At 40.2% G+C, this 24,346-nt stretch overlaps 1 protein-coding gene across 1 annotated transcript in view; it reads left to right on the top strand.

The window, feature by feature from the left end:
* Positions 1-1,505: 1,505 nt before the first annotated feature.
* STARD13 (StAR related lipid transfer domain containing 13) overlaps positions 1,506-24,346 on the top strand; it is a 570,036-nt gene continuing 547,195 nt past the window's right edge. The window contains exon 1 of the mRNA XM_017863117.1: positions 1,506-1,676. The gene's annotated coding sequence lies outside the window, so the exon portion shown is untranslated. The remainder of the gene's footprint in view (positions 1,677-24,346) is intronic.

Below are 24,346 nucleotides of genomic sequence, written 5' to 3'. Positions count from 1 at the left end.
AACCCCCATCCCAACTGCAAATCAGCCATCACAGAGTGACAGCCATGCTCGGACACGCGAGCTCATGGTCTCCATCTCTAAGGGTGACCCAGCAAACTGCACTATGCACTCCAAGCCCTTGTAGGTAATCAATTTGCCATCCCTAAACTAGTTCAATTCCCTCACTCGACAGAAAAAGCAACTGAGACCCAGGGCTGGGCGCAGTGCCTCACGCCTATAATCCTAGCACTTTGGGAGGTCAAGGAGGGTGGATTGCCTGAGCTCAGAAGTTCAAGACCAGCCTGGGCAACACGGTGAAACCCCATCTCTACTTAAAACACAAAAAATTAGCTGGGCATGGTGGCCTCCGCCTGTAATCCCAGCTACTCGGGAGACCGAGGCAGGAGAATTGCTTGAACCCGGGAGGCAGAGGTTGCAGTGAGTCTCGACTGGGCCACTGCACTCCAGCCTGGTCAACAGAGTGGGACTCCATCTCAGAAAAAACAAAAAAAGGAAAGAAACTGACTGAGACCCAGAAATACACTAAGAGCTCCCTGGGCTGAAAGTTTATTATTTGTGCAACCAAAACCAGATCTTGAACAAACACGGGTCTCTTTGCAGCACTTTTACTTCCAGGTGCTGTCTTCCTCTCTTCTTCACATCTGTGACTAACTGCTCACCATGGTGAACTGCTTCAGGCTCTCGTCCCGGCAAGGAGGGTAGAATGAACAGCATCAAGCTCTATGTAAACTGTAATCAGGACTTAAGTCTTAACATTTTGATTTTAAGAGGTTTAATTATTTTGACTTGGTTATATATTTTTTCCTACCCAATACTCCTTTTTTGTGTCACATTGTAATCGGTGGGTAAACACACAGGTGACAAAGCAACAGGCAGATGTTTTCCTGGTCATTTATGTCTGTGTCCATAGGAAGGTGTGGACTTCCTCCTCACAATGACTTCTAGTTACCTTGATGGTAACTGGAAATACCACTTGAAATGTTATGTCAAAATCACAGATTGATTTTATAACATAGATGCAGTAGATTTTCATTTTACCCTTGGTCCTGGTGGAGCATGGTTACCAAACATTATTTTACATTGTACACTGACAATCATGAACTTCATTCCAATAAAACCTCCTGTCAGCTTAGGCACTTTTCTAGGTGGTAAGATGAAGCTTTATAAATTATTTCTTCTCACTAGCCTGAAACAGTAGTAGAATTCCAAAAGATAGCCTTCCCTCTTATCTCAATATGTTGGTGGGCTGTTCATAATCTTACTCGTACCTCAGGAAGCTAATTAACAGAAAAAATTGTCTCTTTTATTTTTAATTAATAAGAGGCACATCTCAGCAAAAGCGTGAAAACTTTCCATTGGCTCGGACATTTTATAACCTTTTTCTTCCCCTAAGAGGTGTCCAGGACCTCACAATGAGGTGCATTGTGAGCCTCATGCCAAGGTTAATTTGGCACCTCTGTCACAAAGAGCATGTGCAGACTCTGACAGGCTTTCAGGGAAGCCACTTCCCCCATGTGCTCTTCTGGTTTCCTCATTGGTGTTCGGGAAGAGGAGGCTGGGCTCCTCCCTGGGAGTAGGGTGCTATGACAGATGAGACTTTCATGCAAGAAAATAAATCCTGCACATTTGATGTACTGCTTTAAACTTAAAGACCTCTTTGGATCCGAAACTGTAAGGTAAGGAGTGCTCAGCCACAATTCTTGAACTTTGAAACTGTGAGTGTAATTTGAGGACGCTCCTTAAAACTCTTTGTTGTTTAATATGAAACTGTAACATGCTGCCTAACCTCCTGCCTTTAGGAATAACAGCTCACTGTCAAACGTGCACGCACAGCTCTGACTTAAAAGGAAAAAACTCACCACTGTTTAAAAAATAAAAAGTCTTCCATAATGAAACAGTCATATAGATTTGTTGTACTTTTACATGTGTGGAAGTGTCCAGAATAGACTGGGTTTTCTCTCTGCTCTCTGTAAATCAGTATGCTTAAAAATGGGATCAAATTATCCTTGCCAGTTGAAAGTGGGTCTGGGTGCAGGTCCAATCCCATAGAGAGAAAACACCAGTGCAATTGTAACCAAATGTCAGTCCAGATCTGCAGGTCTTTATCCTGAATGTCGCTTGGTGCTTGCTTAGGCATGGGAGGGGATTAAACTCCGCTGCTGCAACTCTATTGGCACTGCTCTGTAAGATGTGAAAAATCTGTTGGGATCAGGTGTTAGTTTGTACAGGCCAGTTTCCTGTGATTGTGGCAAATTAAATTGGAAAGCTGAAAGTAATTATAGTACAGCCTAGGAGCCAGGGATTTATCAGACATAAAAGGAGGTAGAACAAGTTCAACAATATAGAAGGCAATTATTTGTCTCATGTTGTTAACAAAATCCAGTCTTCCAGTAGAAATGTACAGGACCTTCTAATGTTTTTGTTCAAGTTTGATCGGCCTCCAAAGGTGTAATACTCAATGCTTTTAGCTAGCTCATTGATCTGTTTCTAAGAGGGCATCACTGTATAATATTTCTCTCTCACTAGGGAAAATAAGATGTTGAGTCTTTTCTGTGCCCTAGAGAACTTAAAAGAGAAGATGTAGATGATAATCAAACTGCATCTATTTTCTTAAATCTTTGCCCACACGTTCCTACTCTCCTCCTTTGCCTTTATCAGATATACAGGGACTAAGTTAATTGTTACTTCCCCTGAGATCTCCAAACCCTTACTGTACCCTTTTCACAGAGTGCACCAATCTGCATCCATATCTCCCTCCACAAAAAGCAAATCATACTCTTGTTCCATATCCTTTCTCATCCTTGATAGGGGCTTATACTTCCATGTAAGTCTCCAGGGCATATTCCCATGACACAGGTTCCCTCCTACCTACATACTGAGGTGAACCCCAAAGGACATCCTACCTAAAATCTGAGGGTGCAGCAGTAGTGGAGTCCTGGCCTGAAAATTCTCTCCTCCAGACATTTTCCTTTCCCGAACTAAGCGGCCTCACCTGACTTTAGGTATTCTCATGGCTTTATGCTTTGAACCACATGACTGATTCGCTGCGCACAGATTAAGGTAGGTACTCATTCACTCTGAGGAATAGAATGTTGAAGCTACCTTTGTCCTGGAGGGAAGAAAATTTCCCCAACAGGAATGCCATAAGCACTGTTCCAGGGTCTCTGGAACTGAGAGTAGCTCTCTTGAGGATTTTTCTCTTTCTCCTGTCACTCTGTTTCTTGCTAATCTTGGCACACGTTTTAAAAACGCCTCTAGCCAAAAGGTGAAGGTTCCTAAGGAAGGGAAGCTAGAGCTGTTTACTTCGTGCAGCCAGGACACCCAGGATGTAGGCGCGAGGTATAGCAGTGGGCTTGGATTAGCATTCCAGTGTGCCTTCGCCTTACTGAAAGAGTCATGTTTAACTTGACAACATTTCTGCACATCTGCAATCCAAATACAATGTATGTGAGGATAAATAGTTAAGCAATGTGTTAGTTTCATTAACCAGACATGACATCAGAGCCATTCTCAGCAATTTCTTTTCTTGTTTTAATAAAATGAAAAGGAATAATAGGGGGGAAACTAAAACATGTTACTTGTGTCAATTTAGAAAAAAATTGCCAGAAAAAAATTTCAAGATTTCTCTGTTTCTTTTACTAAAGGTGACACTTCCTTTATTGAAAGATTCACTCAGGTTCTGGTGGTTTTCATCTTTGACAGTCTGGGGTCTTGCCCTCGTGGCTGCACTCAGACCCTGATTTTTTAGCAGAGGAATGCTTGGGGGACCGTCCCCAAAAGGTAGACAAAGGCTCTGGAATTATAAACTCGAGGAATAAGATTACTCCTCTTCATTGGTCTTACTGCTATTCCTATTCATTGGTCTATGCTAAGAGTTATTCCTATTCATTTGTCTATGCTAAGAACCAAATCCTGATGAAACTACACCATTACAGAGCTCACATTTAAAGAATATGTCATTTGTCTGTAGAGCTAATAGTTTCCTTTGTTTTTATTAGTTTTACTTTTCATTTTTTATTGAATGAATGAAAGGCTGGCTGAAGAAATAGCTGAAATTAACTATTATGATTTCACGTCCCATTTGAAGAATATTTCATTGTAGAAATTTTCACTAAGATTGGGTGGGAATGCAACTCTACATGAACAAACATGAAGAGATGCAATTAGACCATTTTATTTTAAACAAACCCTAAGACAGTGAGGTAAAAGAGTAATTCTGGTCTGGCATGGTGGCTCACACCTGTAATCCTAGCACTCCAGGAAGCCGACGTGGGCAAATCACCTGACGTCAGGAGTTTGAGACCAGCCTGGTCAACATGGTGAAACACTGTCTCTACTAAAAATAAAAAATTTAGCTGGGCATGGTGGTGCATGCCTGTAATTCCAGCTACTCGGGAGGCTGAGGCAGGAGAACTACTTGAACCCGGGAGGTGGAGGTTGCTGTGAGCTGAGATGGTGCCACTGCACTCCAGCCTGGAAGACAGAGCAAGACTCTGTCTCAGAAAAAAAAAAAAAAAAAAAAAAAAGAGTAAAGGAGTTAATAATTTTGGGCCTGACTCAGTGGCTCATGTCTGTAATTCCAGGACTTTGGGAGGCCGAGGCAGGCAGATCATGAGGTCAGGAGATGGAGACCATCCTGGCTAACATGGTGAAACCCCGACTCTACTAAAAATACAAAAGTTAGCTGGGTGTAGTGGTGCATCCCTGTAGTCCCAGTTACTTGGGACGTTGAGGCAGCAGAATCGCTTGAACCAGGGAGGTGGAGATTGCAACGAGCCGAGATTGCACCACTGCACTCCAGCCTGGCGACAGAGTGAGACTCCGTCTCAAAGAAGAAAAAAAGAAAGAGAGTTAAAAATTCTGACTTCATTCATCTATAGATAAGACAAAAACTAATGTATATATTCTGTCTTATGTAATGTGGTATACTAGGCAAAATCATGTAAAGTGTTAACTTATTGCCTATATACCTAGTGTCAACACTTAGAGGACTCACAAAGAATTTATTGGCAATTTCTAGGAGCTTTTTGCAACTCTTATGCACTTGCCCTCTCAGATGGCCACAAATGTAGGTCATGAGCACAGCCAAGCAGTACTCACAGCCGTGAAATCACACTGATTTTTAAATAATAGTAAAATGGGTCAAAGGGAAATAACATTGGGAAATCTCTAAGGATGGAGTAAGAAAATAAGAATATAAGAGTATTAAACACATGTAATATTCTTGAATTGATTCTGTAGAAACGCCAGAGGATGGAGAAGTCAAGCCATTTCCTTGAGAATCAATCAGCACGAAACACTTGGAATAAAGTGCATGGATAGCATCCTAGCTTCATGTGTCAGCACTTAGTTCAAGTAGGAGGCTGTCCCCCATTGGGGTCTTTGAACTGCTCTAAGAGGAACTTATGCATACGCTTAAATTGTCTTAAATTGGCAATATTCTAAAATAGATTATTAAAGGAATGGCTTGTAAGACATCCAAAAGAGATGCCAATGGATCCTAGAATTCAGAACAGATTCACTAAAAAGGAAATAATCCATATAGTCATATTGTTTTGTTCTTGTGTTACTAACCTGTAGATGGATAGCCTGTTATTTAGTCAAAAGTAATTTCATCAAAGCAAATTGGTCAACGTGATAAATTGGTTGCAAATAATTATTTCCCATCATTATATATTCAAGTATGGGTGATCAAACATGGGGCAGCTTTATAACACTGTATCTTTAAATGTTGTTTTATAGTTTTCAGAACTTTTATTTTTGTTATTATGTATAATGAATTCATCTTCACGTAATTACTTTGTTTTGGGAAAAGTCTGAACAACTAAGGAATTGCTTAGAGGATAAGTTAAGGATTTTTAAAATTTTATTTGGTTATTTATTTTATTTATTTTAAGTTCTGGGATACCTGTGCAGAATGTGCAGGTTTTTTACATAGGTATACATGTGCCATGGTGGTTTGCTGCACCTATCAACCCATCATCCAGGTTTTAAGCCCCACATGCATTAGGTATTTCTCCTCATGCTATGCCTCCCCTTGCCCCACCCCATGACAGGCCACAATGTGTGATGTTCCCTTCCCTGTGTCCATGTGTTCTCATTGTTCAACTCCCACTTATGAGTGAGAACATGTAGTGTTTGGTTTTCTGTTCCTGTGTTAATTTGCTGAGAATGTTGGTTTCTAGCTACATCCATGTCCCTGCAAAGGACATGAACTCATTCTTTTTTATGGCTGCATAGTATTCCATGGTATATGTGCCACATTTTCTTTATCCAGTCTTATCATTGATGGGCATTTGGGTTGGTTCCAAGTCTTTGCTATTATGAACACTGCNAAATTTTATTTGGTTATTTATTTTATTTATTTTAAGTTCTGGGATACCTGTGCAGAATGTGCAGGTTTTTTACATAGGTATACATGTGCCATGGTGGTTTGCTGCACCTATCAACCCATCATCCAGGTTTTAAGCCCCACATGCATTAGGTATTTCTCCTCATGCTATGCCTCCCCTTGCCCCCACCCCATGACAGGCCACAATGTGTGATGTTCCCTTCCCTGTGTCCATGTGTTCTCATTGTTCAACTCCCACTTATGAGTGAGAACATGTAGTGTTTGGTTTTCTGTTCCTGTGTTAATTTGCTGAGAATGTTGGTTTCTAGCTACATCCATGTCCCTGCAAAGGACATGAACTCATTCTTTTTTATGGCTGCATAGTATTCCATGGTATATGTGCCACATTTTCTTTATCCAGTCTTATCATTGATGGGCATTTGGGTTGGTTCCAAGTCTTTGCTATTATGAACACTGCTGCAATAAACATACGTGTGCATGTGTCTTTATAGTAGAATGATTTCTAATCCTTTGGGTAATATACCCAGTAATGGGATTGCCAGGTCAAATGGTATTTCTGGTTCTAGATCCTTGAGGAATTGCCACACTGTCTTCCACAATGGTTGAACTAATTTACACTCCCACCAACAGTGTAAAAGGGACAAGTTAAGGATTTAATAATAGGAGCATATTATTTGAAATTGATAGGGTGGTTGAACAACAAACTATGATTGTGACATGTACTATTTTAGGCTTTTAATTCACTTATTAAATTAAATTTATTCATTTAGAGACAGGGTCTTGCTCTGTTTCCCAGGCTGAAGAGCAGTGGCCCAGTCATAGCCCACTGTAACCTGAAATTCCTAGACTCAAGTGATCCTCTTGCCTCAGCCTCCAAAGTAGCTGGGAATAAAAGTATGCACCACCACGCCCAGCTAATTTTTGTATTTTTTGTAGACAGGGGGTCATGCTATGTTGCCCAGGCTGGTCTTGAACTCCTGACCTCAACTGTTCCTCCTGCCTCAGCCTCTCAGTGTTGGGATTACAGGTGTGACCACGACCATCCTATTTTAGGAATTTAAAATAACATATGTATTTTACTGGAAAATAATGAATGAAAACCAGAAAACCAATATTAAGCATAATCCTATTCAAGAGGGGCTAGCCAATAAGTGCACATTAATGCATGGTAGGCTTCCATATGCTTTCCCTATGACTACATATTGTCCTTTAACTACCATATGGTAATTGGAAACTATCATAATTTTAGAGCAATCCATCAATGTTGGACATTTGCATTCTTTTAATTAATTGCTGAACAGTTGGATTGTTTCAGTTATTCTACATTATAAGCAATGCCGAATAGGAATAATCAGCTAGAAAATAATTAGAAATAAAAAGCAAACTATTGAGGAAAAGCAACATATGCATAAAAATATATAAGGTGCAAAATGGGTGGCAACTCAGACCAATTTTGAAAAAATACCTATCAGCATTATTCCCTTTTAACTAGACCACTGTTTTGACAAAATTATCTTTTAACCAAATTGCTTTTGTCAGATTGCTTTTAGGCAAATTGAATTTGGGCAAATTAATGGGAACAATAGTTCAAGGAAATGCAACAGACAAAATACACTTGAACTTCAGTGGGGTATTTTTGTAAATCCTTCATGGTATCATGGGTGACAAGATGAAGAAATATGGGCCTAGCTAATGCAATTAGGCAGATTAATAATTGGCTGAATGAACAGACGTAGAGGGCGCTTATAAGCAACTCGGGGGAGGGGATGTCTGGTGACTTATTAAAAACGTTGTTCTTGGTCCTGTCCTGATAAGCATTTCTATCAGTGTCTTGGATAAATGCATGTTTAGTAAGTTTCTAAATGTAAAGCCAAAAGGAAGAATGCCCTTATGTGATGACAGCATCAAAACGAAAACAGATCTTAACAGGTTGGAATAATGAGCTCAAGCTACCTAGACCTAAGTAACAGTGACAAACATAAGATTATTTATTTTGGATCATAATCATAAGTGCACAAAAACTCACTGGAAGAACTTGTACTTGTGAAATAAGACTTTAGGATTTTAGTTGATAGTAAATTCCATATGTTATAGACAAAAAATTGCAATGTGATCTTTGTTGACATTCTCCAATTATGTTTGTTCAACGAGTTATTAATCTGCCTAGTTGCATTAGTTCAGCCCATATTCTTAATCTCGTCTGCAATGATACCACGAAGGATTTACAAAATGCCCCACTAAAGTTCAATGTGATCTTTGGTGACATTATTAGAAACACAGAGGAGGAATATAAGATACTTGGCATACTACATGCCAAACCCTGTGCAAGCCATAGCCTGTGTCATAGTCCCATCCCCATGTGGCCTTCCTTGCTTGTGAATACATATGTAATCCTTGAGCTACCCTCAGGATCCTGCAGCCCAAATGATTAGCGAATCCAGATGGTGATTCCAACACTCCCCACTCCAAAAGTTCTGTTTATTTAAATGTTACTCAGACATTTGTGGGTAAATATGGAGAAGGTGGTAGTAGTTGGCCTGCCAGGGCAGGAACAATCTTCAAATCTGCACAAGTATAAAGAATAATGATTAGATTTTGTAACGAAGTATGTTTGGACAGATAGGGCTCTTGAGGGACATACAAGAATGTGGTAAGAAGAACATCGTCTTCTTATCATAGCAGTTAATGAGCATGGGTAAGACAGATGGAGGGGAGCAAGCGGTGGAAGTCCAGAAGGACCACTGGCATTCCAGGAGATGGTGTGCCACACACCAGTGAACCCAGGCACGAGAGGCTGCAGAAAGCAAGAGCATACTCTGATAAGGTTTCAAGACTCAGGAGGGAATGAAAATCAGAGGAGTTGCCTCCTCTGTCTGTCCTGGACAGGACTACATTTATCTGCTTAGTAGAGGTCTCTGCATTCCCTTTTTATTTGTTTCTATGAGGGTCATTTCCTGTGTCTGTGTTCCTTTACACCCATCTGCTCCCGCTGATTGTAGGCTGAAGGCTGAGTCTTTAGTCCTATTCTGCAAGTCATTCTCAGCAGGATGTGATTTCCATTGCTCATAACCTGGTGCAACAGAAAATAAGGCAATACATGGCTGTGACTTAGAGCACAAATTTAGATTGTGATCTGGGACCCGACACTTGCCAGTTTTGGGAAATGCATTTAACTTTTCTCTCTCTGTTTCCCCACGGGTAAAAATAGAGGTAATAATAGTATCACCTGTCAGGGTTGTTAAGACAATTAAATAAAACAATATGTGGTAAACTACTTAGCACAGCAGCTCGACAATTCAATGAAAATTTTAATTGCTATTGTTGCTGTTTTTAGTTGGCCTCTATGCCAGCTTTCTTCACTCCCTGAAGCTGAGCAAACACCAATATAAAGTAGCACATGATCTTCAGGGCTAGATGCAATTATGAGGACTAGCCAACCATCCCTGTAACAAAAGGTACGACCCAGTCAGCTTCAACAAAATTAAGTGAAGGACTAGTGGTGAGTGTCACATTTCACTCGTCTCCTCACTCACGGTTCCAGGAAACACGTTCTCTTTAGTCTCCATCTGTAATCTACTACCTTGGGCATAGAGATTACCTCTTGGGCACATGGGAGCACAATCCTGTTCCTGTTCTGTCACTATTATACCGACAGAAACTCTTCTTGAAATTTTAAGTGAATAGTATCATAAGCACCCATGTGCTTGCAATCCAGCTTCACCAATTGTCAACTCATAGCCACCCTCACTCATACTCTCCCACAATGTCCACCACTAAGTTGCTGGTGAAGTGAAACTAAGACATCATCATTTAATTTATATAAATATTCAAGTTTGTATGTCTAATAAAAGGCCCAGGTTTTAGCAGTCCAGTTTTTCCTAGGGGTCCATTTTTAATAGATATTTGCCATTTTTTAATAGATATTTGAAACAATTAGGTAGGTACAAAGTGTTTCAGTTCAACAACTGATAAAAGAAAAACTTCAGCTGAATTAAATTTAGAAGAGTTTAATTGAGCAATGAATGATCCCCGAATTGGGCAGCCTCTTGAGCCAGAGTAGGCTCAGAGACTCCAGCACAGCCATCTGGAGGAAGAAAATCTACGGACAGAAAAAGGAAAGTGATGTAAAGAAAATGGAAGTGAGGGACAGAAACAACCGGATTGTTTACAGCTCAGTGTCTGCCTTATTTGAACAGGGTTCAAACAATTGGCTACATTTGATTGGCCAAAACTCAGTGACTGGCACAAGGCTATATGACCTGTGTCTGTTTACGCCATCACATGTTATGGATCATGATGTACAGAGGAACCTTTAGGCTGAACTTAAAATATGTAAGGAGGCAGCTTTAGGCTAACCCTCATTTAACATGACTCTTCAGCATCCATTAAAAGGGATGTTTTTGTAACAGACCACATGAAAAACATTGTTACCAATGAAGAGTACTCAGGATCTTTTCACATTTTTACATCTCTGAAATTGGGATGCATTTTGCAACTGATAGCAAGTGATAGTTTAATTTACAGTGTTATTTTTCTTTCTTAGTGATACATTATCTCACAGTTCATCTCACAGAGGATGGTGTCTTAGAAGTGAAGAGGTGCAATAGTTGAGAAGATAAATGGACACATTCACACATGCACACAAATGTACCTAAAACTACTTGCTTAATTGCCTACATATGCATCCATATGAACTAGAAAATGAACGTAAATTTAAAGTAAAATGAGTACATGAGTTCTGAGAGAGCAAAGTAGATATTTTTGAACATTTTCTGAAAAAAAAAAAAAACAGATAAAAACCATATAGGTATACTATTCCAACAAAGAGATAAAAACCACATGGGCATTCTATTCTCTTCCAACAGGTACAGCAACATCCCTACCATGGAGGGTAAAGCTTGAGATTCTCAAGATAATGCTGCTTGTCCCTCAATAACATTTCCATAGTCAAACTCTCCTTTTCATATAATCGCTGTTGTCTGAACTTATCACATCTTTCAGAAGCTTCTTAAATGGAGGTAACAGAAATGGCAAGAATGAGCCATATGGTCAGACAGGAAAATACATGTGGTTAATAATACATTTTAGAAAGTGCTAAGTTACATATAAGGGAAACATCTATGCAGTCTACATAATGTTTGGTGAACATTCTTGGGTTATTTGTGGTTAATGGAAGTAAATTCTGTCTTCACAGCATTTGTCCCAGAGTTTGGGACCTAAACTTTATCCATCTATTCATCCATCCACTTTTTAAATATATGTGGTTAATAATACATTTTAGGCCGGGTGTGGAGGCTCACGCCTGTAATCCCAGCAGTTTGGGAGGCCGAGGCAGGTGGATCACATAAGGTCAGCAGTTCGAGACCAGCCTGGCCAACATGGCGAAACTCTGTCTCTACTAAAACTACAAAAAATTAGCCGGGTGTGGTGGTGGGTGCCTGTAATCCCAGCTACTTGGGAGGCTGAGGCAGTAGAATCACTTGAACCAGGGAGGCAGAGGTTGCAGTGAGCTGAGATTGCGCCACTGCATTCCACAGCCTGGGTAACAGAGCGCGACTCTGTCTCCAAAAATAAATAGGCTGGGTGCAGTGGCTCACGCCTGTAATCCCAGCACTTTGGGAGGCTGAGGTGGGCAGATCATGAGGTCAGGAGATCGAGACCATCCTGGCTAACACGGTGAAACCCCATCTCTACTAAAAATACAAAAAAAAAATTAGCCTGGTGTGTGGTGGCACTTGCCTGTAGTTCCACCTGTTCCAGAGGCTGAGGCAGGAGAATGGCGTGAACCGGGGAGGCGGAGCTTGCAGTGAGCCGATATCATGTCACTGCATTCCAGCCTGGGCGACAGAGCAAGACTACATCTCAAAAAAAAAAAAAAAAAAAAAAATTCATTTCTAGGCTATAAATGTAATTTTATATGATAAGTTCTAATCAATGTATTAGTAACATTAAAACAGCAATGCAAAATGAATTCAGAGAAATATTGGCTATTTCTCCTGAGATCCATGGAAGTGATCTAGAAATTTTCCTCCATTTGTAGATTAGGGAGCATGCTACAGCATTCCCAGAGATTCCGTAAGAAGGCTGGGCTCAACCTTACCACATGACCTACTCTCATGTTAGCAGCAGCTTCTCTTTCTTCAGGGACAAGTCAGAGGTCATTTTGTGCCTCATTCCAGGTCCCTGTGGTCAAGCATGGATTCTACTGACATGTGCAGCCCAAGAATTTACACTGAGCCAGCTGAATGACACTGACTTAGGACCTTCCCCCTTGAGACTCTCATTAACCAAAAATTATGGCGCCAAGGAGACCTCGGGAGACAGTCAGAGCTTGGAGTCCATTTTATTTTTAGCTTAATGCTTCCCTCCCCTCTCATTTAAGATCAGCCTTTTCTGAATGGCTGCCTCTGAAAGCCAGAAAGCTTTCAGTTGATTAAACAGCATTAGTTCACCTCATTATTGGAAGAAAAATAGGAAAGTCAAAATAAAGATGCACATTCTCCTATAAGAGAAGAAATTATCCTTGTTAGTAATTCCTCCATTGTCTGAAATAATCCCATTAGGCATTGTCTTTCCATCAAAACTAACCAGCACAAAGCAACAGGCAGGAGAAGGGAGCTCATGAAAGAAAATATTACTGTCATTTAGCTGCTTGTCAAGAGAGATAACTTAAATGGTCTTACTTCTTAATTAAAGGTACAAGAGTAGCCATTAATTCTTGACCATAACAAGATTAAATATTTGTGTATTGTTTTTTCTTATGTTCTGTCCTCATGCAGACAGCCTCCTGCTTGTCTTGTTGCATTTGGTCAAAAGATTATTTGGGTTTTTTAAATTGTATGCTCCCTCAGAATATGAAAAATGCCACAGAGCCACTCCTTTGAAAATTTATTGTACAAATTGCATAAAACATCAAGGGATTCTCATTTTCTCCAAGTTCAGTCACCACTCAACAAGGGAGCATTAGATAAAACATGATCAAGAAATTCCCTTAAATAAGAAGCAGGACTTTACCTTTGAGAAATCTGGATTCTGTTGTTGGACGCTTCCTTGATAGGCCCCGACACTGAAATGTTCTCCACAGTAACAGGGTCTCCACTTCCCGTGTCCCTCATTCATTCTCATCATTGTGACGTTAGCAACACAGTTTAAAAAATGTTTCTCACAGACGATCTTATTTTATCTTTTCCGTCAGGATGAGCAAGGTAAGTAAAAGAGTCAATAGTTTCTGGCCGGGCGCGGTGGCTCACGCCTGTAATCCCAGCACTTTGGGAGGCTGAGGCGGGTGGATCACGAAGTCAGGGGATCAAGACCATCCTGGCTAACACGGTGAAACCCCGTCTCTACTAAAAATACAAAAAAATTAGCTGGTCGTGGTGGCAGGTGCCTGTAGTCCCAGCTACTCGGGAGGCTGAAGCAGGAGAATGGCGTGAACCCAGGAGGCGGAGGTTGCAGTGAGCCGAGATCGCGCCACTGCACTCCAGCCTGGGTAACAGGGCGAGACTCCGTCTCAAAAAATAGATAAATAAATAAATAAACAAAAGAGTCAATAGTTTTTTTAAGTTTGGTAACTGAAGTTCAAAGCAGGCAACTGACTTGTGTGAATTTCAACAAGCACAAGAAATGAAGCCAAGAGTGAAATCGAAATCCGTGAGATTTCTTCAAGGTGGGAAAGAGCATTGCTAAATTTCATCACATGCAGCAAACTGTGAATGCGTTAAAAGGAGTTTTCACCAAGTCCAAAGACAACACAGTTCTGTCAGTTTTCAGAGAGAAAACCCTCAAGTGAAAAGTACTATTGATGCGGAACCCCTGCTGCCAATGTATTCTGTCAAGTTGTGACACCAACAACTCAACAACAATTGTAAAAACAAAGTAAGTGCGTCTGCTACTAAACCCTTATTTAGTGCAGTGTTGTATGTGATAATGGACCACAAAAAGGAAATGGAAAGAGTGAAAAGAGCCTCCCCGAGCAGGTTCGCTGGATGGAGTGGAAATGCGAGTTGAGAAATGAGTATCTCTTCAGCATTCCTACGTTTTCCGCCTCAGATCCTGAGTGGAAACTGGAAAGGATTCGTGGTTACTTGGATCTAGGAAAATTCTGTTTAATCTCTGATAGGACTAAAGACAAAGCAGAAATGAATACCCTCTCCCGTTTGTACAACCCGGCTTGCGTTCCTTCCTCCCCGCAGAGGAAGCATTTGGACGCTTCCCTTCCCATTGGAAGTTGCTAGCCTCTCTCCAGAGTGGTGAGGGCAGAACTGGTCATTACGGAAAGTGTCGGAGGAACGGTGCCACAGCTTCAGGCTCAGGCAAGTAAGACAGAAGCTGAACTCACTAAGAGGCGTTTGGGACCCGGAGTTTCTTGTTTTCCTGTTGGAGAAACTCTAAACTCTGAGTGTCCAAAGTCGATCTGAGAGAGCCTTTCTGACTTGCTCCCTCCTGCTCTGCTATCCACCTGACCACTCAGTGTCTATTTTTTCCTGACTGTCACAGAACACTTGGGCAATGTAGAAAACAATAAAACACAGTAAAATTCCCTTGTAGTCATACTCCCTTATTAGATAACCTCTGTTTATATGTCTTTGTAATTCTTTTCCTACTATTTTAACATAATTGATCCCAAACTAAATATAATTTGCACTACTCCTTATTAGCTAAATATATGACAAAGGCATTTCCTCATATTTTTAAAATTCATCATAAACATTGTTTTTATTGGTTGCATACTATTACTATTTCAACTTTTCATGTACAAAATATAATAAACTATACCCTAGCAGCTAAACATTTCATTTTCTTACAGAATTTTATTTTCAAAATGCTGATATTATTTTTTGTCCATAAAGTATCTTGGATCTTTTAAGGTATCTTTAAAATTTAAAATAGTTTTAAGATTTCTATCATTGAAAGAATATGGTTGGCCAGGCACGGTGGCTCAAGCCTGTAACCCCAGCACTTTGGGAGGCCGAGGTAGGAGGATCACTTGAGCCCAGGAGGTTGAGGCTGCAGTGAGCCATGTTCTCACCACTGCACACTACACTCCAGCCTGGTTGACAGAATGAGACCCTATCTCCCAAAAAAATATTGTTTGATACTAGAAATTTTTCTAGAAAGGTTGCATCAATTCAAACTACTGTTAGCAGTGAATGGTAATAAATACCTCACCTCACTCTCACCAACACTGAATTGTATATGTTCTCAAGACTTTGCTAAGTTTATAGAGAAAACAGTGTCTCATTTTAACTTGCATTATTGTTTACCTGCATTATTGAAACCAAATTTTGGGGGGAGAGGGTATTCATTAGCTTTTTATATTTTCTCCTTGGGAAAACTGTATGTCTCCTTACCCATTTGACCAATGGGGTTGTTACAGTTTTCAAATTAATGGGTGTCAGCTTTAAAAATTCTTTTTAACCTTGTGTGACCTTTTATCTCATGGCAAATAGAGAGGGGGTACAGAGCATAGTGTACTGCCTGCTCCCACAGATTTTTCTTTGTTGCCTGCAGTCTGATAAAGAGAGGGGGGTTTTCTTCCCATAGAACTAGATTGGCTTGTGACCATGGCATGAAAATCGCAGAATATGAAGTTAATGCGCAGGTGAACCTATATGTATATTAGATATATGTATCTATACCTATATATGTATATGTACCTATATGTATATTAGATATATGAACCTATATGTATATTTGTGAACCTATATGTATATTAGAATATAATCATAATTTTCTTTTTGTCAGGAGATCATATTCCTGGTTCTTCCCCTCCTTCTCCCTTGCCCCCCCATACATAGATACACAGAAATGTACACTACCCAGTTGATATGGTTTGGCTGCATCCCCACCCAAATCTCACTTTCAATTGTAACAATCCCCATGTGTCAAGGGCAGGACCAGGTGGAGGTAATTCGATCATGGAGGCGGTTTCTCCCATGCTGTTCTCTTGATAATCAGTGAGTTCTCACGAGATCTGATGGTTTTATAAGCGCGTGGCATTTCCCCAGCCGGCACTCATTCTCTTTCTTGCCACCCTGTGAAGAGGTGCCTTCCGCCATGATTGTAAGTTTCCTGAGGCCTGCCCAGCCATGCAGAACTGTGAGTCAGTTAAATCTTTTTTCTTAATTATCCAGTTTTGGGCAGCTCTTTATAGCAGCGTGAGAACGGACTCATACACCTGTAGAGTACCTACACACACTACAGATTTTAGGACTAACAAAATTGAGTATGTGTCATATCTAGACTTGCTTTCTTACTTCCTCTTCCCTTGGCTGGTCTCACAAATCCTGCATTTCAGGTTAACCACCTGGGATGGTAAACTACTGATGTCTGCCTCTGCTTCCAAAGGAGAACCACAGTGAGAGGCAAATCCTCATTATCTCTTGTTCTGTATTCCTGACATTATAGTTTATCCTCCAGTTTAGGTCATTCCATACCACCAAGTTCAGCCCCTATCATGATAAGTGGCATTTGTTGACGACACTATGAGATCCTATTCTTTGAGTAACATTCATGGAAGAAATCTAAGGAATAGTGTTGCCAGATATAATATAAGCCACCCAATTAAATGTGAATTTCCAGATAAATAAATAATATTTCAGTATAAGTATGCTCCAAATGTCACATGGAATCTATTTACAAAAAGTTATTTGTTGTTTATCTGAAATTTAACTTTATATGCATGTCCTATTATTTTTCTTTGCTATATTTGGCAACCCTACCAAGAAAGTGAAGCCATTAGGAATCTAACAGCACAGGCCAGGCACAATGGTTCACACCTATAATCCCAGTACACTGGGAGGCCAAGGCAGGAGGATCACTTGAGGCTAGGAGTTCAAGACCAGCCTGTGCAAAATAGTGAGACTTTGTCTCTACAGAAAACAAAATAAAGAATGTAGCCAGACATGGTGGCTCTCACCTCTGTTTCCAGCTACTCAGGAGACTGAGGTGGGAGGATGACTTGAGCCTAGTTCAAGTCTGCAGTGAGCTATAATTGCACCACTTCACTCCAGCCTGGGCAACAGAGCAAGATCTTTTCTCTTGAAAAACAAACAAACCACAGCACAAATCAAATAGTTACTTAGTGTCCTACCTCCCTGACAGTACAGAGAGAACCACTGCCAAATGTTACGATCAAAGGAAACAACTGTACTTCACCAATGGTCTACACCTGATCAGTACCAACAAAGGAAGGTCAAAAGCAAATAAGTCAGAAAAAACGTAAGATTTGGCAACTTTCCTACTGACGTGGAATTATTGTCCTTAGAGAGGTTTTAACAATTGGAGAAATGTTAACATTTAGAGAAGTTCTAACTGAGAGAAATATCTTTTAAATAGTGAAAACTGTGAGAACTAGCACAGGCAACAGCACTATTTCAGAAAAACAGAATCTCACTTACTGTTACTGATATAACAAAACATTAATTCAGCTAAGAAAACCCGCACAAGTACAAATCAGTAAAAATAAAAACCATGGTTCTGCTTGGGCTGGAGTGTTGTTGGGAAGGCCCTCGTGAGCAGAGCGTAGCTGGCCTGGCCACACCTGCCTACCTGGCCATTTCTCTCTTCCCTCAATGTTCCTCTGAGGACCTCTCAACTTTTCAAACTCTCTATTCAAACATGGCATTGGCATCTCTGCAATTTAATGAAGACTGTTATCAAAGAATAGCATGTGAAACCATATCAGGTATGATTTAAGCCCATGAGTAATCAAGATTTAAAGCCTTTATTTTGGTTGTAGACATAGTTTCTCAGCTTGTAGCATTAGACAAAGTTTGAATTTTCTCATAAATGACATAGTTGGGAGGTAAGGGAGAGACAGTCTGGCTTAGCTCAGAGTGTCATTTTCTTGGATGAAAAACAGCTGCAACTGATGCCCGAAAGATAAATTTTAAAACATAGTTTTCTCCCAAAATAGGAACGTACTGACTTCATTTAGCATGGGTTTTCCCCACGCACCAAGCAAGCAAGCGAGCAAGCAATTCTGTAGCAGATACCAGCTGGGTGTCTTCCAACTCAATTCAGTTCTGGTGCTATCTGCCTGGAGACAGTGTTAGGTCCCATAGGTTCAGGGCTGAGTCCCACAGCTGCTCTGACTTCCAATGCCAATCAAAAGTCCCAGGTTGGCTGGGCGCGGTGGCTCACACCTGTAATCCTAGCACTTTGGGAGGCCAAGGTGGGTGGATCACAAGGTCAGGAGATCAAGACATGGTGAAACTCCATCTCTACTAAAAATACAAAAATTAGCCGGGTGTGATGGTGTATGCCTGTAGTCCCAGCTACTCAGGAAGCTGAGACAGGAGAGCTGCTTGAACCTGGGAGGCAGAGCTTGCAGTGAGCCGAGATGGTGCCACTGCACTCCAGCCTGGGCAACAGAGCAAGACTCCATTAAAAAAAAAAAAAAACCCAGGTTGTGGCCTGTGCTTCTGACCAACAGGCTATAAATTGGAGTTCACATACCCACCTTTTTGTGTTACATTAATTTGCTACAGTGGATCACAGAACTCAGGGAAATGCTTTTACCAGTTTATTACAAAGGATATTACAAAAGGACGCAGATGAACAGATGCATAGGGATATGAGGTAAGGGGCAAAAAGCTTCCATGTGCTCCCTGGGCTTGTCACCCTCCAGGAACCTCCATGTGTTCAGCTATCAGGAGGCTCTCCAAACCCTGTCCTCTGTGCGTTGTAATGGCAGCTTCATTATGTAGGCATGATTGATTAAATTACTGCCCACTGGTGATCAATTTAACCTCTAGCACCTCTCCTCTTCCCAGAGATTGGGGAGTGGAAGTGAAAGTCCTAACCCTCTCTCTAATCATGCCTTAGTCTTTCTGGTGACCAGCCCCCATCCTGAAACTACTTAGGAGCTGCTAGCCATGGGCTTAGCATACTAAAAGACATCATTTTGAAGATTCTAAGAATTTTAGTAGTTGTTTCCAGGAAAGGGGGACAAAGACCAAATATGTATTTTGCAATATGACAGTCCCTGGTATCTTCAGCTGGTGAAGGATCATTGGGATGAAAAGTGAAAGGTATGTTGAGAAAAAGATACTCCAGGCTAAGAGTCAGAAACTGTCCCTAAATTGACAAGTGATTTCACTTTTTAAAATTTGAATTTCTTATTTACCACAAGAGGAAAATACTAACTAATCTATCTCAGAGGGATTATGATATTATAGAAACAAAAACACTTTGCAAAGTTAAAAGCACCACATAAACAAAACAATCATATTTGTACCCACCGGTGTTCATGGCAGCATTATTCACAATAGCAAAAATGTGGAAGCAACTCAAGTGCCTATCAATGGATGAATGGATAAACAAATTGTGGTATCTACATACAATGGAATGCTCTTCAGCCTTCAAAGAGGAAGAAAATTCTGACAAATGCTACAACATGGCTGAACCTCGAGGACATTATGCTAAGTGAAATAAGCCAGACATAATAGGACCAAATTTGTAGGATTCCACTTAAATGAGGTACCTAGAGTCATCGAGTTTAGAGAGACAGGAAGTAGTATGGTAGTTACCAGGGACTGGAGGAAGGGGCATGGGGAAGTATTATTTAACGGGTACAGTTTGGGATCATGAAAAAGTTCTGGAGATGGCTGATGGTGATGGTTGCACAACAATGCAAATGTACTTAAAGCCACTAAACTGTGCACTTAAAAATAGTTAAAATAGTGTATTTTATGTAATGTATATTTTGCCACAGTCAAAAAATACACTATACACCACAAAACAGAAAATCTACTTTATAGAAAAACACCCATAATCATCAGAAGTAGATTTACTAGTGTAAGTAGTAGTATGAATGGGTAGGTTGAAAAAGGCCTTCATATTGATTGAGTTTATGTAGAAGAGTAAGCACAACTACTCACTGCCTTATAAAGTGAGGAGGCAAGATGGCCTTTGGATAGTTACATCTAAACATTTTGAAGGATGTTAATGATGCTAAAGGAAGTTTATATACTTATGTTATAAGAGTAAGTTAAAGAACTACATCTATTTCTCTATAGTTCATCCCAAACATGTCCCCAAGTTCAGGAAAAAGCTTAGTATGCTTGCATATTTTCTACACTTTGAACTTTAAATCTGCAGTTTCAGAGACCAGACTAAGTTAAGTCATCTGCTGCCTGTAATACCTCCTGTGCTTCCAGTGTTCCCTGATGATTTTGTAAGGTCTGTAAGGACAGGGATCCTGTTGACTCCTTCAACACTGAATACACAGTGCCCAGAATAAGGCCTGGCACTTACTAGATGCTCAATAAGTATTTGCTGAATGAATCAGGTGTCAGGGGACAAACGGTGGAATCCCATTTAAAGAACATGTTAGAGCACCTAGGCTTTGTGATTCTATCACTCCAGTGGTGGACATGTTCCACCGTCTGTACGCTCAAGAGCGTCTAGAGAGTTGCAGGATTCAGGGTGCTCTACGGACAGTACCTGGGGAAGCGGGACCAGGAAAGACTTTGTCCAGCCACAATTGTCCCTTGCAGGTGAGTTCCATATCTGGTTTAGATGAACCAGGATTTAAGGATCTGAGGATTCTCTTCTCATTAGAAGTTCACCCCCTTGGGAATAAGTTTCCATAGAAATTAAATTATTCTGAGGACTTGCTGTGTTACACATCCATAATAAGATTCTCCTGGCAAGTCAGTCCAGGAATGATCCCAATTTCCATTTGTGGTTTAAGATTATCTGGCAAGTTAGGTCACTCTGACCCATGTCCCTACTAAAGCTGCCACTAATGTCTACATGACCAATGAGGAATGAGAGCTAGACCTAGTTTAACCAGCCTTGATTGGGAGAATCAATTTTTATGGGAAGTGTCTGGATTTTTAATTTTTTACAGTATTTGTAAGGCAAACAAACAAACAAAAAATCTGTGAACCAGAAGCTTACCTGAATATATTAAACACTGTAAAAAGCTTTCAAGTCCTTTAGATATTTCTTAGATTGATCTTCCCTTTCTTTCCTTTCATTCTTCTTCCATTCCATCTTCTCTTTTCCTACTCCCTTCTACCCCTTTTCCCTTTCTTCCATCCATAAATATTTATTGAGAAGCTACTATGTCCAATGAATATTTCTAGCACTGTGTATAGAGCAGAGAAAACCAGACTATATCAAATCAGAGTGTAGATTCTGTTGAGGTAGGAGGGGAGACAGGTAATAATAAATTTAAAAAATCATTAGAATACATAGTGATAATTGCTGTAGAGAAAAATGAAGCCAGAAAGTGGGATAAGGAGCAGGGGAGATGTTGCCCACTTAAGTAGAAAGGTGGGGAGGACAGCAGGTGCTAAGGCGTGTGGCTGGTGTGGACCAGAGTTGTGGCATTGTTAGCTTACTCAAATTCTTTGCCACTAAGAACCTCTGCTTCTAATATGTTTCCCATTTTCAAGCGTATTCTTGCAAGTTTCTCTGGGGTCAGCTGCAGTATTTCCCTGAGGATTTCAAACCTGCAATGACAGCAACAGTTCTGGGAACCAATTCCAGAACGTCCTTCTGGCTGTTGCTATCCTGTGCTCATATAACACTTTGCCAACAATTTGCATTTGTGAATTCATTCATTGATGCATTTATTAAATATCTACTATGTTCCCGTTACTATATAGAATTCTTTGGAGTCAAAGATGGAAAAGAGACAGCCTCTGTTTTCCAAAGGGCTTACATTTAGTATTAAGGAACAAAAATTATCATAAATAGGTGAAATAAAGTGTCTCCGGTTCAATAAAAATATATACAAAGGGAATTAAATGAGGGAGTGATCACTCATACCTGGAGAGATTAGGACTGGAACGGACTGGGAGGGGAGAGACTAAAACTAAGAATGCATTAATTTGAGAACGTCACCGTGATCCACAAAGTCCATTTTTTATGGACTTGCCTGTCATTAAATTTTGACTGTAGTATATTGGCCTCCTGGATTGATGTATTGGAGCTGGTCATAATTTCTATGAGTTTTCTCTCAATTCTTTATTGCCAAGAATTTCATCAATTCTTGGCAATAATTATATTTTTCCTCTGAAGGAACTATTCATTGTCTCAGCTCTCATTTCAGTTGCATAATATTTAGCCAGAATTTTAGTCCATGCAATTCAAAAGAAAAGTTTATTGTTGTTGTTTATGCTCATCCACTAAAGAGTAACATTCATTGTCTCAGCTCTCATTTCAGTTGCATAATATTTAGCCAGAATTTTAGTCCATGCAATTCAAAAGAAAAGTTTATTATTGTTGTTTATGCTCATCCACTAAAGAGTAACATTTACATTTGAGTTAACCTCTCACTAATAATTACTTCTGAATTTAGAAAGACATTAGGGATTAGGTCTGCTTGTCCCATTAAAGTCAATGAAAAGAAAGAAGGATTCTTAGCTTGTATTTCTAAAGCATTCAGATTTGTAAAATGCCATGTAGTTATTTTGTGTATCTAGTTCTTAGCACACCTCCAGGGATGAAGGATGGGACAAGTAGACTCAAAAGAGAGAAATGAGTCACATCATGAGGTGCCGCTTGTCAAGGGCCACAGGGCCAGGCACTGGAGAGACAAGACAAGAAGCAGCTAAGTCTGAGGCTGGAGTATTGTTCTATCAAAGCCTCCTTCCATTCAGTCAGCTACAGAAGACTCAGTGCTGTGAGAAAATCAGACAGAAGTATTTCCAAAACTTTCCATATCTGACTAACCAAGGTAAAATCATGAATTAGCCTAACAGCTTCTGCGCCATGGCAGAAGAGTTCACAGAAATGTACCTGTTTTACTTTTTAATAGATTATATTTTAACACTCTTTATCTTACTCTATTTGAGTTTTTGAAATGTGATTCACATTATATAAAATTCACTCTTTTAAAGTGTGCAATTCAGTAGTTTCAGTATATTCCCAACATTGTTAAATCACCACCACTAACAAATTCCAGAGCATTTTCTTTTTCTATTTTATTTATTTATTTATTTATTTATTTATTTATTTATTTTGAGATAGAGTCTTGCTCTGTTGCCCAGGCTGGAGTGCAGTGGTGTGATCTCGGCTCACTGCAAGCTCCGCCTCCCAGGTTCACGCCATTCTCCTGCCTCAGCCTCCCAAGTAGCTGGGACTACAGGTGCGCACCACCACGCCTGGCTAATTTTTTTTTTTGCATTTTAGTAGAGACGGGGTTTCACCGTGTTAGCCAGGATGGTCTCCATCTCCTGACCTCGTGATCCTCCCGTCTTGGCCTCCCAAAGTGCTGGGATTACAGGCATGAGCCACTGCGCCCGGCCAGAGCATTTTCATTATCCCCAAGAAGATGCTAGCCCCCATTAGCAGTCAGCCCCCATTCTCCCCTTCCCTAGGCCCTGGCAACCACTAATCTACTTTCTGCCTCTATAGATTTGCCTACTTTTCACATTTCATATCAATGAAATCATACAGTATGTACCCTTTTGTGTTTGGCTTCTTCACAGAGCATAATATTTTCAACTTTCATCCATGTTATTAGCATGTATCAGTACTTCATGCTTTTTTATGTTTGAGTGATACTTTTATTGTACTTGTCAATTCATCAGATGATGGATATTGGGTTGTTTACTCTTTGGGTTATTATAAACATACAAGCACATGTTTTCATTTCTCTTGTGTACATACTTAGGAATGGAATTGCTGGGCCCTATGGTAACTATGTTTAACTTTTTGAGGAACTTTCCCCAAAGCGGCAGCACCATTTTACATTCTCACTAGCAACGTATGAGGATTCCATTTCTCCTCATGTTCACTAACACTCGTTATTGTCTGTCTTTTTTATGATAACCATTCTAGTTGCTGGGATGTGGTATCTCGTTGTAGTTTTGATTTGCATTTCCTTAATGATTAATGCTGTCGGAAATCTTTTCATGTGTGGGTTGGCCATTTGTATATGTTATTTAGGGAGATGTCTATTTAAATCATTTGCTTATTTTTTAAAATTGGGTTATTTGTCTCTTTATTGTAGAGTTGTAAGAGTTCTTTGCATAT

Source organism: Rhinopithecus bieti, unplaced genomic scaffold, assembly GCF_001698545.2.
Source record: "Rhinopithecus bieti isolate Rb0 unplaced genomic scaffold, ASM169854v2 scaffold_65226, whole genome shotgun sequence".
NCBI classification, from domain to species: Eukaryota; Metazoa; Chordata; class Mammalia; order Primates; family Cercopithecidae; genus Rhinopithecus; species Rhinopithecus bieti.
Note: the sequence above shows the minus strand (reverse complement) of the source record. Positions and strands in the feature narration are given on the sequence as shown.